The 7,494-nt window shown below is 34.2% G+C and overlaps 1 protein-coding gene across 3 annotated transcripts in view; it reads right to left on the bottom strand.

The window, feature by feature from the left end:
* Window positions 1–7,494, bottom strand: part of LOC106468208 — a 57,754-nt gene that overhangs the window by 10,446 nt on the left and 39,814 nt on the right. Inside the window, exon 1 of one of the 3 annotated variants that reach the window (XM_013928621.2) lies at window positions 6,942–7,086. The exons of 1 other annotated variant lie outside the window; for it this stretch is intronic. The gene's annotated coding sequence lies outside the window, so the exon portion shown is untranslated. Of the gene's footprint in view, window positions 1–6,204; window positions 6,284–6,941; window positions 7,087–7,494 lie in introns of those variants that run through there. One more of the 3 variants, XM_022396548.1, reaches the window with a different exon arrangement.

Genomic DNA, 7,494 nt, shown 5'->3' with positions numbered 1-7,494 from the left:
TTTTCAAAACTGGCATAATAACACTTGAGACGAAGATATACAAAGTGTCCATAAATTATTTGACCCATTTCAAAAATATTATAGATGGAACACTCCGGTTTTATTTAACTTGAGGAACAACTCGAAGTTCCTCCCCCTCCTTTCTGTTGCAAAAAAAGTTGATGAATCAAATATCATTATAATGAATAAAATATGAATAAAATATCAGATTATGCTTTAGATAGTGCAACGAAAATATCAGATTCAAATGAACACAAATACTACACAATCTAAACAGTTTTATTGTTTATATGAAGACTACAAAACTGTTAACCTTGCTGTATGACCAGTGCTTCAAAATACACTGTATCATGGAGTTCTTCATTGTGATATGTGGAAACTATGAACCCTTCTTTCTCTACAAGTGTAATGCGTATGGGTCATTTCTTTCACACTTAATGAGGACTTAGTATCGCTGTGTAGTAAAATGTGTAACTGTTAAACCTGAATCCATCAACAAGTGTCTGAAGTATGTAACGTATTAACAAGGGTAAAGATATATTTCAGAAGCGTCCCGTTGACGAATGTGGGGAAATTAGCACACAGCCACCAAAAACAAAACGTTCACATTCTCAAAAAAACGTTATTAAACTCAGTGCATCACAATAAATTCGTGAAGCAATGAGATTACCATACTAACTTGATATCCCACAGTAATTTCAAGCTTATCTGGATTTTGTAATAGAACAACTTGAAAGATATTCACATTGAAGTTTCCCTGTTTGGTTGCAGGTACAAAATTTGTAAGGACGCAAACTAATTATTCCTTTTCAGGCATTATGAATACGTTTTTTTTTAAAAATTTCCGAACGTTTTATGCGACACTACTAGATTATCCTGTCTAACGTTTTATGCGACACTACTAGATTATCCTGTCTAACGTTTTATGCGACACAACTAGATTACCCTGTCTAACGTTTTATGCGACCCTACTAGATTACCCTGTCTAACGTTTTATGCGACCCTACTAGATTACCCTGTCTAACGTTTTATGCGACCCTACTAGATTACCCTGTCTAACGTTTTATGCGACACTACTAGATTACCCTAATGTTTTATACGACACCACTAGATTACCGTATGTAATGTTTTATACGACACCACTAGATTATCCTATGTAATGTTTTATACGACACCACTAGATTACCCTAACGTTTTATGCGACACTATTAGATTACCCTATGTAATGTTTTATACGACACCACTAGATTACCCTAACGTTTTATGCGACACTACTAGATTATCCTGTCTAAAAATAAAGTGAGGAGATTTGCTGTATCTTAGACTTTTTAATTTATATTGTCTCGAAAACACGATGGTGACATTATATTTTGTCATAATAAAAATCTTGAGTCCTTCGACTGCCACTTACAAGACACAACATGGCCAGTGCATTATAAAACATTTCGATATTCTTAAAAACAAGATACACTAAGTCTGTAGATAGCAGGAACGAACTGGGTCGCTGGGACAAATACCCATGGGTTGACGGTGCTTCGAAAAGTTTTTTGATGCCATTTTCTCGTTAACGGCTTATGGCGCAAATGAACAACAAATGAGTAATTAAGTTATTCATTTCAAATTATCTTTGTTTAATTTCAATTCATGTAATGCTGTGGCCACACGGGTATATTACTTTACTGATATGAGTAATCTAACCTATATAAAAGCCATTGTGTGACACGTCGCTCTTGATTTCTCAAAACAGGAGGAGTCATAAAAGCCAAAATGCATTTATCGAGATAGAATAGTCCGATTACTGTCTGCCCGTTACAATTTTAGTGCCAGGCGTGCAAAAGATGAAACCTTACAAGAGTAGTGAGTGTTTGTATAACAAGCCTAAAATAAAGACATAGTGTGGGATCATCTAGCCTAAAGCCAAGTGTATAAAATTTATCATAACTGTAAAAAATATCGATTTAATTTTAAACTTAAATCGTTTCTGAATTAAACTATTTTCTGTTATATTTTTAATAAAAAACAAACTTATTTAATAAACGGAGATTCTGAATTAAAAAATCAACAACTATTTCTCCATACATTTCATTTTATACTTTCAGTACTTTGACGAACAATAATATTAGGTTATACTTTTGTTGCCTAGAAACATGACATAAAAGCCATTGTTGAAACGTAGTGTTACCAAAACCTACTGGCATTTCTATGTATTAGAAGTTGTTAATCTGATTTTTACCAATCATTATTCTACCAATACGCCACGAATTCATTTCATGAACGATCTTAATTTTGATTGGCTCACAAAGAAATTTACCGATGTGTGATTGCCTCGACTGCACTTTTCGCTTCTTCGTTGTTCAAGATTGATTTCGCAACATTTATTTATTTCAGTTAGCTATGAAATTTGAGGTTAAGGTATGCTATGGGGTGGGGGTGTTAGTACTTGTCCCCTCATTTTTGACGGACATACGCTTGAATGGGTAATGAAGAAAAACTTTAATATAAGCTTAACATAACAGCAAATGTACAACGTTTCGACAAGGATTTGTCATCATCAGGTACAAGTAGTTTACACTGACACGGATATATATATATATATATATACAGTATGGAACAAAGAGGTCGTCACCGGACTAAAGCACCGTCACCGCAATAATAATATTGAATAACCGTCTTTCTGCATATTTATTTACAAGTTAGTATATAATCGATCGTTTGTTGTTAAAAAATTAAATTATGATTACTTGTAAGTGTTTTTGCTGTTTATATGAATAACATTCGCATGTGAACTTAAATTTGTCCAAATGTTGCTTGCTAAACGGAGTATGTGCGCTTGGTTTGGTTTTGAATTTCACGCGAAGCTGCGGGGTCGTCAAGAAATAAATGTCGCTTTTTTTTTAGACGAAAAACCCAAACAACTTATATATATCCAAACAAATCATTTAGGCCCCCCAGTGGCACAGCGGTGTGTCTACGGACTTACAACTTCTAAGTGACATGAAACGAATTGTCTCGGTCCCAAGATTTGCACAAAGGAAAACTTTTTACCCAATCCCTTAGGAAACCCAGAAGTTTCGTGAAACACTTTCACAAAGATTCCACTAAAGCGGACCCCCAAATTTGCATTCATTTACACCAGAGCACGTAAATAAATAGGCCTACTAATTACCGTTCGTAACTTGGATAAAGAAGTTAAAACTTGTATTAAATCGGTAATGATCATTAAACTTAAAAAGTGCAAAATGGTTGTTAAAGCATTAAACTTATATTACAGTGGCCCTGTAAACGTGGGTCATAGGCCCACTGGTTCGCTAGTAAATGTAATAAACATGTGATTATAAATAAAACACTATTCACAATATAGTTTGTTTTTTAATTGCGCGAATAGTACTAGTATATATATATTATAAGCTATGCAGCATTAAGCGCATCATCTTGCTCAATTTTTTCAAACCCCCCCCCCCGATCTAATTGGAGGGCTGCTATAAAAATTATTTTTCCAGGCCATTTTTAGTATCCAATCAGCCCTTGGTACAGAGATATTCACTAGTTTCTTTTCTTTTTCACCATAGGTGAAATTGAAAAGAGATTTTGTGACGTAAAGGCCTCATACCGTCATATGTTCTTTGAACAGTTGCTCCGCTGTATAATATCGGATAATGAATTTGACGAAAAGTCGTAGCATTATTCACCTAAATTAATTTATGTTACTACATGGTAATGTAAGACGGACTCAAAGTACCCATAGAGATATTTACTGTTTAAAAACTGTGTGGATACCTTCTAGCCACATTAATTCAGTATAGAAATTATTGCTTTAGGAATTCTACATAGAGTATTATGTAACTGACTACGATTTCTGTGAAATAAATATGTATATATACACAACAATCGTGATTTTAAATATTAATACAAACCAGTGAGAACAACAATCTCACGTGCTTGATAAGCCGCTTTCATTCTATAACGTACCCTACTGATCACGTGGGTTTTGGTGTGGTGAACACAGTATCAAGGTTAACAGCGCCCTACGGCATTACACACACGTGTTTAGTTATGCCCACCACTCAACTTCTTACACACAAATGAATCAACGTACATGTTTTTGTTAGAATTATCTTCTGATGATAATATAAAAACCTAATGTGAAAGCGTCGGCTAGACCTACATCAAACACACACACACACTACACAAGTCATTAGACCTACATCAAACACACACACTACACAAGTCATTAGACCTACATCAAACACACTACACGAGTCATTCCCTACCTTTTAATGGATATAAATAAATACCTAGTTAGTTTTCTTCCTTTTAAAAGGATGTTCTTCAGATAATAACAATTCCATTTCAGCTATTGGTTAATCACTTCCTTATCTACTACTAAGCAATGTCTGTGTACGGTTTTTCGTGATTTTTTTGTTTTTTAAGGCAAAAGTCACCTAAACGAAATTGGCTGAACCATCGTTGACACTTACGAACGTTCAGCTACCGACCCATCTTTTTTGTTTCATATTCACTGGGCTTAAACTATCTTGGTCTCTACATCGACACTTGAAGCTTCATAAAATCAATATAATGTGAAGGCCCTAAAACTAAAAATTTTAAGTAAGACAATCAAATGGTAATCACGTGGAACCCCACTCAGACATCCTTATATTAACAATGCTATTCACCTTTAGGTAAATATTATTCAGACCAGGACGATCTCTGATAACCCATAAACCAGAAGTCCTAGTTTTCATATCGCGGGCAGACATAGCCGCCACTGGAACTCCAAGAATGTACGTGACCCACTCAGTGTCAGCAGACTCGGTTACTGGGGTCGTCTCTCATAGAATGTTTAATTGAAGTTCCCTTCTAACATACCATCATATAAAGTTCCAGAGGTAGAAAACCGGGTCAAAGCCTGAAAATTAGTTAGCTTCTGATGATTCAAACTAAACAAACACACACACGAGGGTTTCGCATTTCATTAAACCTAAATTTGAATAGAATGTGTTGATTTACGGTTTCGGTGGTAAAAAACAAACAAACAACAACTCAAAACACATTTCATATGCCAGTTGTATTCTGTATGATGCGAGCTAATATTCCTTCAGCAAAAAGACAAATATCACCAACCATATAATGCAAACAACACCGACTTATTTCGTTTATGTTTCTGAGCTACAAATCTGTTCAGAATTGTGCTTCTGCTCTCAGTAATACTAATAGAATGTTTTTTTGGTTAATCGACCGGCTTGTTCTCTGATCGTTTATTTTCGGTATAAACTAGTAATACATGTTAAGAAACAAAGCAAGCTTCTCATCTGATACACATAACAAGTATCGTTGGTTTAACTTAGTAGTTATTTATATATCTGTTTATTTAGAACGAAACTAAAAATCAACCTGAAAAGTCAGTACAACTAATTTCATACACCCTTGTTATGTGTTTTATACTTATAAAGATTAAAATGTATTGTTTCATTATTTGGGTACCCTCGCTGTCAACGATATTTTCGGCCGTAATCCAAAAAAAATATCTCATTAGATTTGGCTAGGTTAATCATTAATACGTATATTAAGCTAACAATGCAAAATAATCTTTATAATAACAAGATAATGATAAACAATAAATAAAAAGTAATGAAATTCGATATACTACGTTGTATAGTCAACACTGTTAACACTAAATAATATACCTTAATTAGGGAACACAGAAACACTAGCTATCGGCTTGAACTACTGTCGTAGAAGTAAATTTGTTTGATTGTTTTTGAATTTCGCACAAAGCTACACGAGGGCTGTCTGCGCTAGCCCTACCTAATTTAGCAGTGTAAGATTAGAGGGAAGGCAGCTAGTCATCACCACCCACCACCAACTCTTGGGCTACTCTTTTACCAACGAATAGTGGGATTGATCGTCACATTATAACGCCCCCACGGCTGAAAGATCGTCATGTTTGGTGGGACGGGGATTCGAACCCGCGACCCACAGATTTCGAGTCGAGCGCCCTAACCACCTGGCCAGTAAATTTGTTTCAATGTATTTTATCTTAATCAAAATTCGTGCAATAAAATAATTCAGTTGTAATTATTTAATAATGATGATATATATAACACCCTATGTCTATCACATATAGGTTATAAGTGAGTTGAGACGGATTAAACGTTTCAGAACGTAACTCTAACAGTGTTACAATAAAAGAAAAGCACAAACCTATTTTTGGTTAGTTGCATCAAAAACAACAACAACAAAAAACACTGCATAGATAAAAGTAAGCCAGTTGTTCACAGGACGCAGTACAGACGAAAAACATAGCCAAGGGGGCCCGGCCCCTGAAATATCTAGGCATATTGATCATATATTATTTTCAGATTTTATATATAATAAACTCGTTTTGTATCATTTAATAATAAATAAATAAAATTTCTATAAACACAATTACATTTCAGTGATTTATTTTAATGACCATTTTACTAAAAATTTAGATCAATTTCAGCTTTTCAATGTATTGCTCCCCCCTAAAAATTTTCGGACCCCCCCCCCTCCAGAGTGGAAAACCTGGCTTTGGCATTGGATGTTATGTAAAACATCTTAAGAATATTACATATAGTTTATATGTGGGTTGAGACAGTTAAACGTTTGAGAACATATCAGAGAAAAAGTATAATTTACAATTCAATAACATTCACACAATCCCTGTAGTCTTACTAAATTCAACTATTTAATTAAAGAACTTGTATACTTATTTCTACAAAACAACGTTAACTTTGCTTAGGCTAAAAAAAAGATTGACAGAAAACCAAATTACGACTACTAATAAATAACGTAATGTTGTTCCAGTTTTTCGACCAACTTTAGATATAATGTGGTTATTTACTGATCTAACAAACATCATGAAATATATAAATAAACTTAATGTATAAAACTGATTATAAATGAAAAACACAAACCTATTTTTGGTCAGTTGCGTCAAAAAAAACAAACTGCATAGATAAAAGTAAACCAATTGTTCACAGGATGTAGTACAGACGAAAAACAACGATGATATACTTAAGGCAGCGAACAACTATATACACGTCCTACTAAACTAACCATACCCAAAGTACTAATCCACCTCGCTCTTCAACTCTTCTGTAATTGGCATATTCGCCTTGAGGCTGCATTATGTCATCATGACGTCACAGTTTCTTCTTCCGTCCCAGAAACACGCAAGTTAGTATGGTTGATTGAACAGTACGAGGAAAGAAACAAATGACGCAACAGAAATATGATAAATTCTATGTACATACTAAGTACTCATTTTTCAACAAGCTTTCTTATACTACTAGTACATTCTCACGAATTGAATAATAACTGTGATGTTCTAAAGAGACCGAATAATAACTATTCTCGTAGTTACTTAAAGAAAATCGATTTTATACTATTGTTACGTCTCCGTTTGTTAATTGATTTTCCGTAAATTCGTTCCGACGAAACTTTAGCGACATAAGTCCTTTCTTAAAT

Source organism: Limulus polyphemus, unplaced genomic scaffold (genome assembly GCF_000517525.1).
Source record: "Limulus polyphemus unplaced genomic scaffold, Limulus_polyphemus-2.1.2 Scaffold2916, whole genome shotgun sequence".
In the NCBI taxonomy this organism is placed as follows: domain Eukaryota; kingdom Metazoa; phylum Arthropoda; class Merostomata; order Xiphosura; family Limulidae; genus Limulus; species Limulus polyphemus.
The sequence above is the reverse complement of the archived record's forward strand: the minus strand, read 5'-3'. Positions and strand labels throughout refer to the sequence as shown.